We start from the raw sequence: 15,929 nt of genomic DNA, 5'->3' as shown, positions 1-15,929 counted from the left end.
TCTAAGATAGCCTGATCTCTGATTGGTTCTTTGACATATTGGTCCAGGAAACCATCCCGTAAACTCTCCAGGAATTCCTCCTCCACAGTAGAGGACATGAGAGATGGGGAGGGAGTTCCTTTAAATGTGGAGGAGGTGGGTGTCGCTTTAAATGTGGAGGGGGTGGGTGTCCCTTTAAATGTGGAGGCGGTGGGTGTCCCTTTAAATGTAGAAGGGCTGGGTGTCCCTTTAAATGTGGAGGGGGTTGGTGTCCCTTTAAATGTGGAGGGGGTGGGTGTCCCTTTAAATGTGGAGGGGGTGGGTGTCCGTTTAAATGTGGAGGGTGTGGATGTCCCTTTAAATGTGGAGAGTCGGGGCCGCGCATGCTCATTCGGCCCCACCACAAAACGAGGCTGCCAGTGCACCTGCGCGGGGCCTCCGGGGAGAAGAAGGAAGGCCGGGCCCGGGGAAGAGGCGGAATCAGCGGCCGGGGTAAAGTACAGTGTTGGGGAATCGATTTAAATCGAGGTGAGGGGGGAGCGGCGAGCGAGATTATAAAGTAAAATACGAGAAAAACCAAACCTGAGAGTCGGGCGGGCGGGACCTCCGCGGACGCCGAACGGAGCTGATTGACCCGCGCGGGGGGGCGGAGTGAGCCGGAGCAATGTGATTCTGACTGATGGGAGCGCTGACCAATAGGACGAGGGCTGAGGTGGGAGGACTGAGCTGGGCGGCCTGGACCTCCAACCAATGGTGGCACGGCAAGGGGGCGGGACCTCCTCTCCAGCTCAGGTGCGCTGGGGCCAATTGTGACGCGCTGTCCCCAGGTGAGAGCAGCTCAGTCAGCACAGAGCTGGGGCTGGAATCTGGGAGAGGGGCCGCAGGTAGCGGGCCTGGCAAAGGGGCACAAGCTTCACAATACAAGCTTCTTTCAAATGCAAAATTGTTTCCTACAGACAGCCTTGGTCACTCTGCAAAAAAAACTGTTTAACAATTCATCATAACTCCCCTGCTTTAGGAGAGGCGTAGAGTGCAAAAGCACGGAAGTTATGATGAAACTGTGTAAAAGACTGGAGTCAGCTGTGGCTCAGTGGATAGCAGAGTCAGAAGGTTGTGGGTTCAAATCCCGCTCCAGGGACTTGAGCACATAAAGCGAGGCTGACACTCCAGTGCGGTGCTGAGGGAGCGCCGCACTGTCAGAGGGGCAGTAGTGAGGGAGCGCCGCACTGTCGGAGGGGCAGTACTGAGGGAGCGCCGCACTGTCGGAGGGGGAATACTGAGGGAGCGCCGCACTGTCGGAGGGGGAATACTGAGGGAGCATCGCACTGTCGGAGGGGCAGCACTGAGCGGGCGCCGCACTGTCGGAGGGTCAGTACTGAGGGAGCGCCGCACTGTCAGAGGGGCAGTACTGAGGGAGCGCCGCACTGTCAGAGGGGCAGCGCTGAGGGAGCGCCGCACTGTCGGAGGGTCAGTACTGAGGGAGCGCCGCACTGTCGGCGGGGCAGTACTGAGGGAGAGCCGCATTGTCGGAGATGCCGTCCTACGGATGAGACGTTAAACTGAGGCCCCCGTCTGCCCCCTCAGGTGGATGTAAAAGATCCTGTGGTGCTATTTCGAAGAAGTTATCCCCGGTGTTTTGAGCCCAATATTTATCCCTCAATCATCATGATGAAAAAACAGATTATCTGGTCATTATCATATTGCTGTTTGTGGGAGATTGCTGTGTGCAAATTGGCTGCCGCGTTTCCCACATTACAACAGTGACTACACTTCAAAAATACTTCATTGGCTGTAAAGCGCTTTGGGACATCCGGTGGTCGTGAAAGGCAGTTAAGAAGGCAAATGGTATGCTGGCCTTCATTACAAGAGGATTTGAATACAGTAGTAAAGAAGTCTTACTCCAATTATGTCTTCTTCTTCTTAGGAAGTCCCTCGGAACCGAGGATGACTTGCTTCCACATTAAAAATGAGTTCTCGGGTGTAAGGGTAAACCGGGAGAGCTTCTTCTCCCCGAGACGGACCCTCTGATATAAAGGGTCGACTGGATCCATGTTTATCTGTAATTTAAACAGAGGTCTGGTTGTTTTCTGAGCTCTTTCCCCTAGAGGAGAGGGTAGAATGGGGGTCTTTAGTGTTAAATGGTTTCACCTGGGTCCATTGCTTCCATCGCATACCCATCGGTTCCTGTAGACAAACACACGTATCACTTGTCATTAATACAGTACATGGCCCCATCCAACGGGCCCCATTCCCTTTCTTCCGATAACTTGCGTCATTACTTGTTGACCTATTCTGTGCAACTCGTCTGGTTTAAGTCCAGCATTCTGCCTTTCTAGATCTTTAATCTGTTGTTGGTTCCTTACTTCTTTATTTAGTACTTGTACCTCCTGATTTAGTTGTACTAAGTATCGCCTTAATCTATTTTGTACTGGTCCTGGTTCTCCCACCCCTCCAGCCAAATCCTCTGGTAGTCTCATAGCTTGTCCTGTCATTAATTCATAGGGGGTCAGTCCGGTCGTTCGTCCTGGGGTGGCTCGCAGCCTCATTAGTATGCTGGGTAATAATTCCGACCATCCCCTCCCTGTTTCTTGGATGGCTTTTGTCGGCGCGTTTTTCAGTGTCCTATTCATTCTTTCTACCATCCCTGAGCTCTGGGGGTGATATGGTATGTGATATTTTTGTGTCACATGTAGCAGCTTACAGTTTTCTTTCATTATTTTGCCGGTGAAATGAGTGCCGTTGTCTGAGTCAATTTGCAGAGGCACTCCCCAACGGGGTATAACCTCGGTAGCCAATATTAGTGCAACTGTTTTTGCAGAGCAGTCTCTGGTGGCAAAGGCTTCCACCCACCTGGTAAATTGGTCAATTATTACCAGGCAATATTTCTTCCCCCGGTCCTGCGCTAAGGGGCCGGTAAAGTCAATTTGTATGTGTTACACCATGGTATAGCGCCTTCAGTTGTTGTCTACAACATTCCGGTGCCACCACCTGGTTACGGGGGCCCCATTTCCAAATTCCATCTTGTAATTGCGCGCCAGCTTGTCTCCATTTCTCCTTGTGCTTTTCACTAGTATTTTCTTGTAGCTCCATTATATTTACTTCCTGTACCCCACTGACGATCATGACCATATTTATTTCATTTTTGAATGCGTACTCTGGTTGCATTTCTTCCGCAGCTAGTTTTGCGCCTTGATCTGCGTACCTATTCCCCATAGGGGCCTGGTCCTGGGGTTCATAGAAACATAGAAAATAGGAGGAGTAGGCCATTCCAGACCCCTCTTGATTTTGAACACCTCTATCAAATCTCCTCTCAATCTTCTCTGCTCCAAGGAGAACAACCCCAGCTTCTCCATGTAACTGAAGTCCCTCATCCCTGGAATCATTCTCGTAAATCTTTTCTGCAGCCTCTCTAAGGCCTTCACATCCTTCCTAAAGTGCGGTGCCCAGAATTGGACACAATAAGTAAGAAAGACTTGTATTTATAAGAACATAAGAACTAGGAGCAGGAGTCGACCATTCGGCCCCTCGAGCCTGCTCTGCCATTCAATGCGATCATTGCTGATCATCCAAATTCAGTACCCGGTCCCTGCTTTCTCCCTATATCCCTTGATCACTTTAGCCTTAAGAAATATATCCAACTCCTTCTTGAATATATTTAATGAATTGGCCTCCACCGCCTTCTCTGTTAGAGAGTTCCACAGGTTCACCACTCTCAGGGTGAAGAAATTCCACCTCATTTCTGTCCTAAATGGCCTACCCTTTATCCTTAGACTGTGACCCCTGGTTCTGGACTCCCCGGCCATCGGGAACATTCTTCCTGCATCTAGTCTGTCCAGTCCTGTCAGAATTTTATAAGTTTCAATGAGATCCCCTCTCATTCTTCTAAACTCTAGCGAGTACAAGCCCAATCGACCCAATCTCTCCTCATACGTCATTCCTGCCATCCCAGGTATCAGTCTGGTGAATCTTCGCTGCACTCCCTCCATGGCAAGAACATCCTTCCTCAGATAAGGCAACCAAAACTGCACACAATACTCAAGATGTGGTCTCACCAAGGCCTGTACAACTGCAGCAAGACATCCTTGTTCCTGTACTCAAAGCCTCTCGCTACGAAGGCCAACATATCATTTGCCTTCTTAACCGCCTGCTGCACCTGCATGCTTACCTTCAGCGACTGGTGCACAAGGACACCCAGGTCTCGCTGCACTTCCCCTTCTCCCAATCTATTGCCATTTAGATAATAATCTGCCTTCCTGTTTTTGCCACCAAAGTGGACAACCTCACATTTATCCACATGCTTCTGCCCAATCACCCAACCTGTCCAAATCATACTGGAGTTTCTCGGCATCCTCCTCACAGCACACACGCCCACCCAGCTTTGTGTCATCTGCAAACTTGGAGATATTACATCTAGTTCCCTCGTCTCGATCATTTATATATATTGTGAATAGCTGGTGTCCTAGGACCGATCCCTGCGGTACCCCACTAGTCACTGCCTGCCACTCGGAAAAAGAGCCGTTTATTCCAACTCTTTGCTTCTTGTCTGCCAACCAGTTCTTTATCCAAGTCAGTACCTTGCCCTCAATCCCATGTGCCTTAACTTTACACGCTAATCTCTAATGCGGGACCTTATCGAAAGCCTTCTGAAAGTGCAAATACACCACATCCACTGGTTCTCCCTTATCTATTCTACCAGTTACATCCTCAAAAAATTCCAGTTGATTAGTCAAGCACGATTTACCTTTTGTAAATCCATGTTGACTTTGTCCGATCCTGTCGCTGTTTTCCAAGTGCTCTGCTATTACATCTTTTATAATGGACTCCAGCATTTTCCCCACAACCGATATCAGGCTTACCGGTGTATAATTTCCCGTTTTCTCTCTACCACCTTTTTTGAATAGTGGGGTAACATTAGCTACCCTGCAATCCATGGGAACTGTTCCAAAGTCTATCGAATTTTGGAAGATGACCAGCAATTCTGTCCCTCTAGTGCTACTTGTCTCTCCCAGTCCTCTCTTCACCTTGTTTCTCCTCTCTAATGTTTCATCCTGGTGCCCATCCCCCTGTCAAATTAATTTACACCCTCCCCCACAGCACTAGTTAACCGTCCCATGAGGACATTGGTTCCAGCTCTGTTGAGGTGCAACCTGTCCACCTTGGACAGTTCCCTCCTGCCCCAGAACTGGTCGCTCCTGCCCCAGGAATCTGAAGTCCTGCAATATTTCTCTTTCAGGTACTTATCCAATTCCCTTTTGAAAGTGGTGATTGAATCTGCCTCCACCACCCTTTCAGGCAGTGCATTCCAGATCCTAACCACTCGCTGCGTAAAAAAGTTTTCCCTCATGTCACCTTTGGTTCTTTTGTCAATCACCTTAAATCTGTGTCCTCTGGTTCTTGACCCCTCTGCCAATTGGAAGAGTTTCTCTCTATCTACTCTGTCCAGTCCCCTCTTGATTTTGAACACCTCTATCAAATCTCCTCTCAATCTTCTCTGCTCCAAGGAGAACAACCCCAGCTTCTCCAGTCTATCAATGTAACTGAAGTCCCTCGTCCCTGGAATCATTCTCGTAAATCTTTTCTGCACCCTCTCTAAGAAACATAGAAACATAGAAGATAGGAGCAGGAGTAGGCCATTCGGCCCTTCGAGCCTGCTCCGCCATTCATTGAGATCATGGCTGATCATCCAAATTCAGTACCCTGTCCCTGCCTTCTCCCCATATCCCTTGATCTCTTTAGCCTTAAGAAATATATCCAACTCTTTCTTGAATATACTTAATGAACTGGCCTCCACCGCCCTCTGTGGCAGAGAATTCCACAGGTTCACCACCCTCTGGGTGAAGAAATTCCTCCTCATTTCAGTCCTAAATGGCTTACCCCTTATCCTTAGACTATGACCCCTGGCTCTGGACTCCCCGGCCATCAGAAACATCCTTCCTGCATCTACTCTGTCCAGGCCTGACAGAATTTTATAGGTTTCGATGAGATCCCCTCTCAATCTTCTAAACTCAAGTGAGTTTAGAAGAATGAGAGGGGATCTCATTGAAACTTATAAAATTCTGACAGGACTGGACAGACTAGATGTAGGAAGGATGTTCCCGATGGTCGGGGATTCCAGAACCAGGGGTCACAGTCTAAGGATACGGGGTAGGCCATTTAGGACTGAAATGAGGAGGAATTTCTTCACCCAGAGAGTGGTGAACCTGTGGAATTCTCTACCACAGAAGGCAGTGGAGGCCAAGACATTAACTATATTCAAGAAGGAGTTGGATATATTTCTTAAAGCTAAAGGGATCAAGGGGTATGGGGAGAAAGCAGTGACTGGGTACTGAATTTGGATAATCAGCCATGATCGCATTGAATGGCGGAGCAGGCTAGAGGGGCCGAATGGCCTACTCCTGCTCCTATCTCCTATGTTTGTATGTTTCAGTTTGAGCTGGAGTGGAGATGGAGGAGAAGCTGCTGGGTTGAACCGCCAGCACTTCTGAGCCCAGGAGGACCCAACAATTTCCAATGTGAGACTGTCAAGGGAGGTGGATTCTAGGGGAGATTAGGTTGTTACACAGACACTGTCCGTACAATGTAAAAGAGTATTCTCTTCGGAACAAGTATTTCTGTACAGGCTTTTAATCCAGTTTACATCTACAGATTTGTTTTAATTCATTCTTGGGATGTGGGCGTCGCTAGCAAGAGCAGCAAATATTGCCAATCCCCAGTTTCCCGTTGAGAAGGGGGTGGTGAGTCTCCTTCATGAACTACTGCAGTCTGTGTGGTGAAGGTATTCCCACAATGTTGTTCGGTAAGGAGTTCCAGGATTATGACCCAGCAACGATGAATATCGTGTGTGTGTGTGTCAGGATGGTGTGTGACTTGGAGGGGAACTTGGAGGTCATGGTGCTCCCATACAACAGCTGCCCTTGTCCTTCTAGGTGGTGGAGGTTGCAGGTTTTGGAGGTTCTGTCAAAGTTCTGGTCCAGTTGCAGATGTATAAAGTTCCTTTCCTTCTCCCCCTCCCACACCCACCTCTCTCTCTCTCCTCCCATGGAGGCCAGAGTCTTGTGTAGGCCCAGACCAGGTGACGGATCCCCTTCCCTGAAGGACATCAGTGAACCAGTTGGGTTTTCATGTCAATCCGGCAGCTTTCATGATCACTTCTTTCTAGTTCCGGCCCCACAATTGACCAGATTCATTGAGCTCAATTTCACAACCTGCCTTTGTTTTCTTGTGGGTTGTCTCTCACGCTCCCTGTTTTAAATTAATTTTACAGGGCACTGGAAGGGGAGGATTTGCAGATGGTAAGCTCAAACCAAACATCACTTCAAGATCTGACAGAGTCACTCGACTCATCGGATCTGAATATCATCGGCCTCTGAACATGGAAGCAAAAAGCGCCGTTCACAGCGGGGAGAAACCGTACACGTGTTCTGTGTGTGGACGAGGCTTCAGCCAACCCTCTGGCCTATCGAGACACAAGCGCATTCACACCGGGGAGAGGCCGTTCACCTGCTCTGAGTGTGGGAAGGGATTCACTCAGTCATCCACCCTGCTGACACACCAGCGAGTTCACACTGGGGAGAGGCCGTTCACCTGCCCTGTGTGTGGGAAGGGATTCACTGAGTCATCCAACCTGCTGAATCACCAGCGAGTTCACACTGATGAGAGACCTTTTAACTGCTCGGACTGTGGGAAGTGCTTTAAAAGTTCCAGGGAACTGACATGCCATCAATGTGTTCACACTGACGAGAGACCGTTCAGGTGCTCTCACTGCGGGACTGGGTTTAGGCAGTCACCTGACCTCACTATACACTTGCGCACTCACACTGGGGAGAGGCCGTTCACCTGCTCCGTGTGTGGGAAGGGATTCACTCGCTCATCCCACCTGCTGAGACACCAGCGAGCTCACACTGATGAGAGACCTTTCAGGTGCTCTCACTGTGGGACTGGGTTCAGGCGATCATCTGACCTCACTGTACACCAGCGCACTCACACTGGGGAGAGGCCGTTCAGCTGCTCCATGTGTGGGGAGGGATTCACTCAGTCATCCAACCTGCTGAGACACCAGCGAGTTCACAAGTGACTGCAGGGGTTGGATTCTGCTGTTATTGCTGCTGTTAATCACATCCAGGACTGAACCATGTTCATTCTGACAGTTGGGGTTTGTTTCTGCTGATGTTAATAACTCCTGTAACTGGGCTGGAATTTAATATTCTGGATAGATGTCAAATAACCCAGCTTTGCTTTAAACACATTGCTGTAGATTTTTGTCTTTCCCACCTGAGTGTTTAGCATCACCTAGCTGGAGCTCAGAAAGGACAATCTGGGGGAGGATCGTACGGTGGGAACAGAACTCCAGCCTGGACACAGTCCTTCAGGGCCACACTGAGAGGGGCAAACGGCACTTTGGTCTTTCTTGTCTCTCTTCACTGACAGCAAAGTTGCCGTGAGGGTTAATCTCGAGGCGTGTGAGAAACGTATCCCAGCCGCTCTCTGCCATGGTTCAGAGCTCCTAGGCATGGAACAGAAGGCTCCTTTAGGAATGTACTCAGTGCTTTCTTTTTAATGGCCTTATTAACCTGTTTCGCTACTTTTAGTGATTTGTGTATCTGTATCCCTGGATCCCTCCGCTCCTCCAGCCCATTTAAATTATTAGGGAGAAATTCAGTGGCACCCCCTTTGGGTCGCTAACGTCGCTGGGGCTAATTTTAGCCCCCTGAAAAAGTTAGCAGCCCTGTGCATTAAATCCAGTGGTAGCGCCCCAGGCAGGAGGCGGGGTGCTACTGGAAGCACTCCCCTCCCTCTTGGGGCGCAACCAGTGAATTCCGCGGCACTTCGTGCAACAGCGCCACACCCGTCGGCACATAGAAACATAGAAACATAGAAGATAGGAGCAGGAGTAGGCCATTCGGCCCTTCGAGCCTGCTCCGCCATTCAATGAGATCATGGCTGATCATCCAAATTCAGTACCCTGTCCCTGCCTTCTCCCCATATCCCTTGATCCCTTTAGCCTTAAGAAATATATCCAACTCTTTTTTGAATATATTTAATGAACTGGTCTCCACTGCCCTCTGTGGTAGAGAATTCCACAGGTTCACCACTCTCTGGGTGAAGAAATTCCTCCTCATTTCAGTCCTAAATGTCCTACCCCTTATCCTTAGACTATGACCCCTGGTTCTGGACTCCCCGACCATCGGGAACATCCTTCCAGCATCTTGTCTGTCCAGGCCTGACAGAATTTTATAGGTTTCGATGAGATCCCCTCTTAATCTTCTAAACTCCAGTGAGTATAAGCCCAATCGACACAATCTCTCCTCATACGTCATTCCTGCCATCCCAGGTATCAGCCTGGTGAATCTTCGTTGCACTCCTTCCATGGCAAGAACATCCTTCCTCAGATAAGGTGACCAAAACTGCACACAATACTCAAGGTGTGGTCTCACCAAGGCCCTGTAAAACTGTAGCAAGACATCCTTGTTCCTGTACTCGAACCCTCTTGCTACGAAGGCCAACATACCATTTGCCTTCTTAACTGCCTGCTGCACCTGCATGCTTACCTTCAGCAACTGGTGCACAAGAACACCCAGGTCTCTTTGCACTTCCCCTTCTCCCAATCTATTGCCATTCAAATAATAATCTGCCTTCCTGTTTTTGCCTCCAAAGTGGATAACCTCACATTTATCCACATTATAGTGCATTTGCCATGTTTCTGCCCAACCACCTAACCTGTCCAAATCGTACTGGAGTTTCATGACATCCTCCTCACAGCATACCCTCCCACCCAGCTTTGTGTCATCTGCAAATTTGGAGATATTACATCCAATTCCCTCATCCAGATCATTAATATATATTGTGAACAGCTGGGGTCCTAGGACCGATCCTTGCGGTACCCCACTAGTCACTGCCTGCCACTTGGAAAACAACCAGTTTATTCCAACTCTTTGCTTTCTGTCCGCGAACCAGTTCTCTATCCAAGTCAATACCTTGCCCCCAATCCCATGTGCCTTAATTTTGCACGCTAATCTCTTATGCGGGACCTTATCGAAAGCCTTCTGAAAGTCCAAATACACCACATCCACTGGTTCTCCCTTATCTATTTTACCAGTTACATCCTCAAAAAATTCCAGTAGATTAGTCAAGCATGATTTACCTTTTGTAAATCCATGTTGACTTTGTCCGATCCTGTCACTGCTTTCCAAGTGCTCTGCTATTACATCTTTTATAATGGACTCTAGCATTTTCCCCACTACCGATGTCTATAATTCCCCGCTTTTTCTCTGCCACCTTTTTTGAATAGTGGGGTAACATTAGCTACCCTCCAATCCATGGGTACAGTTCCAGAGTCTATTGAGTTCTGGAAGATGACCAGCAATGCATCTACTATTCCTAGGGCCACTTCCTTAAGTACCCTGGGATGTAGATTATCAGGCCCTGGGGATTTATCGGCCTTCAGTCCCATCAATTTTCCTAACACCATTTCCCTACAAATACTGATTTCTTTCAGTTCCACCCTTTCATCAGACCCTATGTTCCCCGGTATTTCAGGGAGGTTATTTGTGTCCTCCTTTGTGAAGACAGAACCAAAATATGTATTTAGTTGGTCAGCCATTTCTTTGTTCCCCATTATAAATTCCCCCGATTCTGACTGCAAGGGACCTACGCTTGACTTCACCAATCTTTTTCTCTTCACATATCTATAAAAGCTTTTACAGTCAGTTTTTATGTTACCTGCAAGCTTACTCTCATATTCTATGACTCTCATAGCATCATAGCAGACCTCCGTCCCTGATTAAAGGGGAGGGGCCTAGCACTGCAGACATTGGGGCCCTGCTGGACCACCGGGGAGCGGGGTGTCGGATCAAGAGGAGCGTCAGGCTGAGCGATCGCAGCCGACACCCCGAAGAAGAAAGGGGAAGTGGGCAGGTGCTGGCAGTCAGCCAAAATAAAACGTTGCCACCCGACGCCTGCCTTTAAGTGGCGCCGCCACGGCTGCAGGAATGACCCCTGACCCTGTCGGACATATTGTCCGGCGATAGGGCAGGCGGCGCAACCCAAGGTTGCAGCCGGGGCACTGCGCATGGTGATGACGTAATTGCCGGTGGTGCTATGCCGCGGGGCACTACCGGCTACTGCCGCCGCTAACCTCCCGTTGAATATCACAGGACGCACAAAGCAACCCAATTTCACCCTCTTGTCCAAATAGTGAGTGGCCTCCTTATTCTTCCCACCAAAACACACCACCTCACGCTGATCTATAGTGAAATTCATTAACACATCACCTCACACTGATCTATAGTGAAATTCATTAACACACCACCTCACGCTGATCTATAGTGAAATTCATTAACACACCACCTCACACTGATCTATAGTGAAATTCATTAACACACCACCTCACACTGATCTACAGTGAAATTCATTTGCCAACTATATGCCCATTCTGAAATTTATTAATGTCTTCTTGCATTTTGTCTTCCTCAGTATTAATTGTACTTCTGATTCCCGAGTCCAAATCATTTATGAACCACAGCGGTCCCAGCACCAATCCCTGTGGTACACCACTTCCTACCTTTTGCCAGTCTGAGTAGCTACTCCCAACCCCTACTCTCGGTTTTCTGTTCTGTAACCAGCTTGTTATCCATAAACAGTATGTAAGATCGACAAGATGACGAAGGTCAGGCCGTGTGGAGTGAATCCCTCCATGGCCTCCCCCCTCCCTATTTCTGTAATTTCTTTCAGCCCCACACCTCCCGAGATATCTGCACTCCTCTATTTCCGGCCTCTTGAGCATCCCCAATTTAATCACTCCACCATTGGTGACCGTGCCTTCAGTTGCCTGGGCCCTAAGCTCTGGAATTCCTTCCCTAAACCTCTCTGCCTCTCTACCTCTCTCCTTCTTTAAGATGCTCCTTAAAACCTACTTCTTTTACCAAGCTTTTGGTCATCTGCCCTAATGTCTTCTTATGTGGCTCGGTGTCAAATTTTGTTTTATAACGATTCTGTGAACAGCCTTGGGATGTTTTACTACATTAAAGGCGCTTTATAAATACAAGTGGTTGTTGTTGTTTCGTGAAACTAATAATAAATTCCCCAGAGGGAAAAAAACTTGTACATTTACTCCCAAATATTAGAAAGTTTGTTCTACAGAAGCACAAGGTTTATCTGCTTTTATTGATGAATTTAAAAAGTCTGTCTTGCAGTCTGAGCCTGTGTGTTGTGAGCCAAAGAGCCTTGTGTCCAATAAGGGGAATAAAGGCCCACAGCCTCCCCTGGCCCCGGGCCCTGAACAAGGGACTGGAGAAACTCGCTGCCCTGCGGATCCGACAATCAGCCGGCGCAAGTTCCGCCCCTCAGGCTCCCCAATTGGTTGGAGGACCCGCCGCCGGCTAGTTGCTCCAGCCCCGCCCCACTCGCTCCCTATTGGTCGGAAGCTCCCGTCAATCAGCCCCTGGGCCCGGGTCACGTGTCCCTCACCGCCTTTACAAAGAAAGCCCTGCGCGGTCGCTGGGCTGAGCTGCTAGTCGGCGGGAGCGGGGTTCAGAGATTAATAAACTGCAGGTAGGCCATGCCGCAGGGTTTATAAAGTTGGAGAACGGCCTCAGGCCCGAATGAGATCCAGCAGCCCGGTCTATGTTCCACCGGACGGCAGCTGTGAGGCTTTTTCTCGGTTGCAGGCCCGGGTTACGCGCCGCCATCTTCTATTCTTCTGAGGCGGTCACTGGGACTGAGGATCTGGGCGTCGCTGGATGGCCCAGCATTAATTTTTTTACTGTTTTAATAATGGGGCCACACTTGGGCGTTTGCAGCCCGCGTCCCCACGGGTTTATTTTTAAATATTTAATATTTGAACATTTTTACAGTAAATGACGTTTACAGACCTCAGGCTCAGCTCTTTGTACAAAGTCACAAGCCATCATTCCCTACAAGGCAGGGGTCCCAGTCTCTTTAAGTTAATGATGTGATCTCCAAGCTTCTTGGTCATCTTTACTTGTTCATCCAGATAGCGGGTCTCCAGGAATTCACACAGATGAGGGTCGGCGCTCCCAGTGGAGAGTTTGTGCAGATCCGGCAGACTCTGGTTGACATTCTTCTCCATCCACAGAGCTCTCTGCATCGCCGAGTGGAGCCTCCCGCTCTCCCAGCCGAACAAGTGGACTGTAAAGAAGATTAAAAAAACACTAGATTAATTTTTAAAACTTATTAAATTAAATTAAAATCACATTGGCCGGGGTGATGATGCACTCCAGTCCCCATGGCGCCCACCAGTCTCCCTAGTTTCCCATTGAGCAGGTGGTGGTGAGCTGCCTTCTTGAACCGCTGCAGTCCGTGTGGTGATGGTGCTCCCACAGAGCTGTTCGGGATGGAGTTCCAGGATTGTGACCCAGTGACAATGAAGGAATGATGATATATGTCCAAGTCAGGATGGTGTGTGACTTGCAGATGATGGTGTTCCCATGCACCTGCTGCTCTTTTCCTTCTAGGCGGTAGAAGTCGTGGGATAGGTAGGGTGGCTGGTTCCCTTCCATAAGAACACAAGAATTAGGAGCAGGAGTAGACCATACAGCCCTCGAGCCTGCTCCGCCATTCAATAAGATCATGGCTGATCTTCGACCTCAACTTGACTTTCCCGCCCGATCCCCATACCCCTGTGGGACATTAGTGAACCAGTTGGGATTTTAATGACAATCCGGCAGCTTTCATCATTACTTTTTTCCTGGTACTGGCCCAACAAATTCCCAGATTTATTGAGCTCAATTTCACAACCTGTCTTTGTGTTTTTGTGTGTTCTCTCTCATGCTCCATTTTCTTGTTTTATATTCATTTTACAGGGTATTAGAAGGGGAGGATTTGTAGACAGGATATTTAACTCAAACATCAAGATCTGACAGAGTCACTCAATTCAGCAGGACCTGAATATCATCAGACATAACATGAAAGCAAAAAGCACAGTTCACAGTGGGGAGAAACCGTACACGTGTTGTGTGTGTGGACGAGGATTCAGTCGATCCTCTGGCCTGGCGAAACACAAGCGCAGTCACACCAGGGAGAAACTGGGGAAATGTAGGGACTGTGGGAAAGGATTTGATGACCCGTATCAGCTGGAAACCCATCGGCGCAGTCACACCGGGGAGAGACCGTTCACCTGCTCTGAGTGTGGGAATGGATTCACTCAGTCAAGTGACCTGCTGACACACCAGCGAATTCACACTGGGGAGAGGCCGTTCACCTGCTCCGTGTGTGGGAAGGGACTCACTTAGTCATCCCAGCTACTGAGACACCAACTTGTTCACACAAACATGAGACCTTTTAAATGTTCTGACTGTGAGAAAAGCTTTAAAAGCAAAAGGGATCTGCTGACACACCAGCGAATTCATTCTGGGTAGAGGCCGTTCACCTGCTCTGACTGTAGAAAAGGATTCACGAATTGAACCACCTTTCTGACACACCAGCGAGTTCACACTGGGGAGAGGCCATTCACCTGCTCAGTGTGTGGGAAGGGATTCACAAATTCATCCCACCTACTGACACACCAGCGAGTTCACACCGGGGAGAGGCTGTTCACCTGCTCAGTGTGTGGTAAGTGACTCACTCAGAACTGCAGCCTGCTGGCATACCAACGAGTTCACTCTAGGGAGAGGCCATTCACCTGCTCAGTGTGTGGGAAGGGATTCACTCAGAGCTCCATCCTGCTGAGACACCAGCGCACTCACACTGGGGAGAGGCCATTCACCTGTTCCGAGTGTGGGAAGGGATTCACTCGGTCATACAACCTGCTGACACATCAGCAAGTTCACAAGTGACTGCAGGGGTTGGATTCTGCTGTTATTGCTGCTGTTAATCACATCCAGGACTGAACCATGTTCATTCTGACAGTTGGGTTCACTCCTGCTGTGGAACTCCACCACTGACCCTGCTGAAGGTTGTAGGCTCAGGGAGTGGGGCCTCCAGGAGTTGGCTTTAAGAAAGCTGGGTTTCGGTATCCTGACAAATATATGGCGAGGAACCAGAGGAATCCTTACTAAGGAAATGACTGGGGTTTTACCAGCCAGCGTAGGTCTAGGGGTGAATGATGCCTGACTCCCTGAACTGTCTTACATTGAACCCAGTTCAGATCAAGATGAATTCAGTTTACAGGAGAATAGAGAGAAATATCACCCACAGTTGAGGGAGACAAAAGCAGCAATAGAGAAGCTCAGAGATCTTTGGAAAAGAAGGTGGTGCTCAATTGTGGTAAAAATGGCAAAATCTTTCCCAGCTCCGTCAGGAGGCAGAATCCCGTTAAAGATGGTTTTGGGCATGGGTGGGCAATGATTTGGGCTGGAGGGCCACTGAACAAGTTGTGGTGAGCTGTTGAGGGCCGCACACCAATGTTGCCCCTAAGGTGCGTGGCTGCACGGTGGCGCAGCAATGGCGAGGATCCGCGCAGGCCGCTCACCAGCTCCTGCCGCTGGGAGAGAAACTGCGCAGCATATTTAAAGGGACCACGCACGTTGGTGAGAGCAAAGTGTTCAATTGGTGAATCGGAAACTGTCCGACTCTTAATGTTGAGCATCGCACCACTTCTACCCTCCCAATAATTTATCAACATAAATTCAGATAGTCATCAGATACTATCCTAAATACACAGAATGTGGTGTAAGATAGTAAAATCTGCCGTTACTAAATGAATGAAATGAGTGCTCGATCGATCGATGGAGTATATGTTGGACTGAAAGTCCACGTGGCTGTTTGACCGAGCGGCTCGAGTCTTTTGAAGTACAAGTAGCTCTTTCTGGACACTGTTTCTGCTTCAAAAAACTGAAGAAATCAGAAGTCATTAACGGAGACGGGCACAGCATGCCAGCTCAACAAATGGCACCAAAGAATGGTGGGATGTGGGTTTATGCCCATTCTCCCTCACACTGCAAATCCTTAATCTCTACTGGACTGTCGGGAAGAAAGAGGGGGTCAACAGAAAG

The 15,929-nt window shown here is 48.9% G+C and overlaps 2 protein-coding genes and 1 pseudogene across 2 annotated transcripts in view; 2 read left to right on the top strand and 1 right to left on the bottom strand.

The window, feature by feature from the left end:
- LOC147083134 (uncharacterized) overlaps positions 1-15,929 on the top strand; it is a 274,211-nt gene that overhangs the window by 137,694 nt on the left and 120,588 nt on the right. The window lies entirely within an intron of this gene.
- LOC147083135 (uncharacterized) overlaps positions 1-15,929 on the bottom strand; it is a 127,609-nt gene that overhangs the window by 15,436 nt on the left and 96,244 nt on the right. The window lies entirely within an intron of this gene.
- LOC147083136 (uncharacterized) lies at positions 13,902-14,771 on the top strand (annotated as a pseudogene).

This window comes from Somniosus microcephalus, unplaced genomic scaffold (genome assembly GCF_052327205.1).
Source record: "Somniosus microcephalus isolate GS21.2 unplaced genomic scaffold, FLI_Smic_1.0 scaffold74, whole genome shotgun sequence".
NCBI classification, from domain to species: Eukaryota; Metazoa; Chordata; class Chondrichthyes; order Squaliformes; family Somniosidae; genus Somniosus; species Somniosus microcephalus.
Note: the sequence above shows the minus strand (reverse complement) of the source record. Positions and strands in the feature narration are given on the sequence as shown.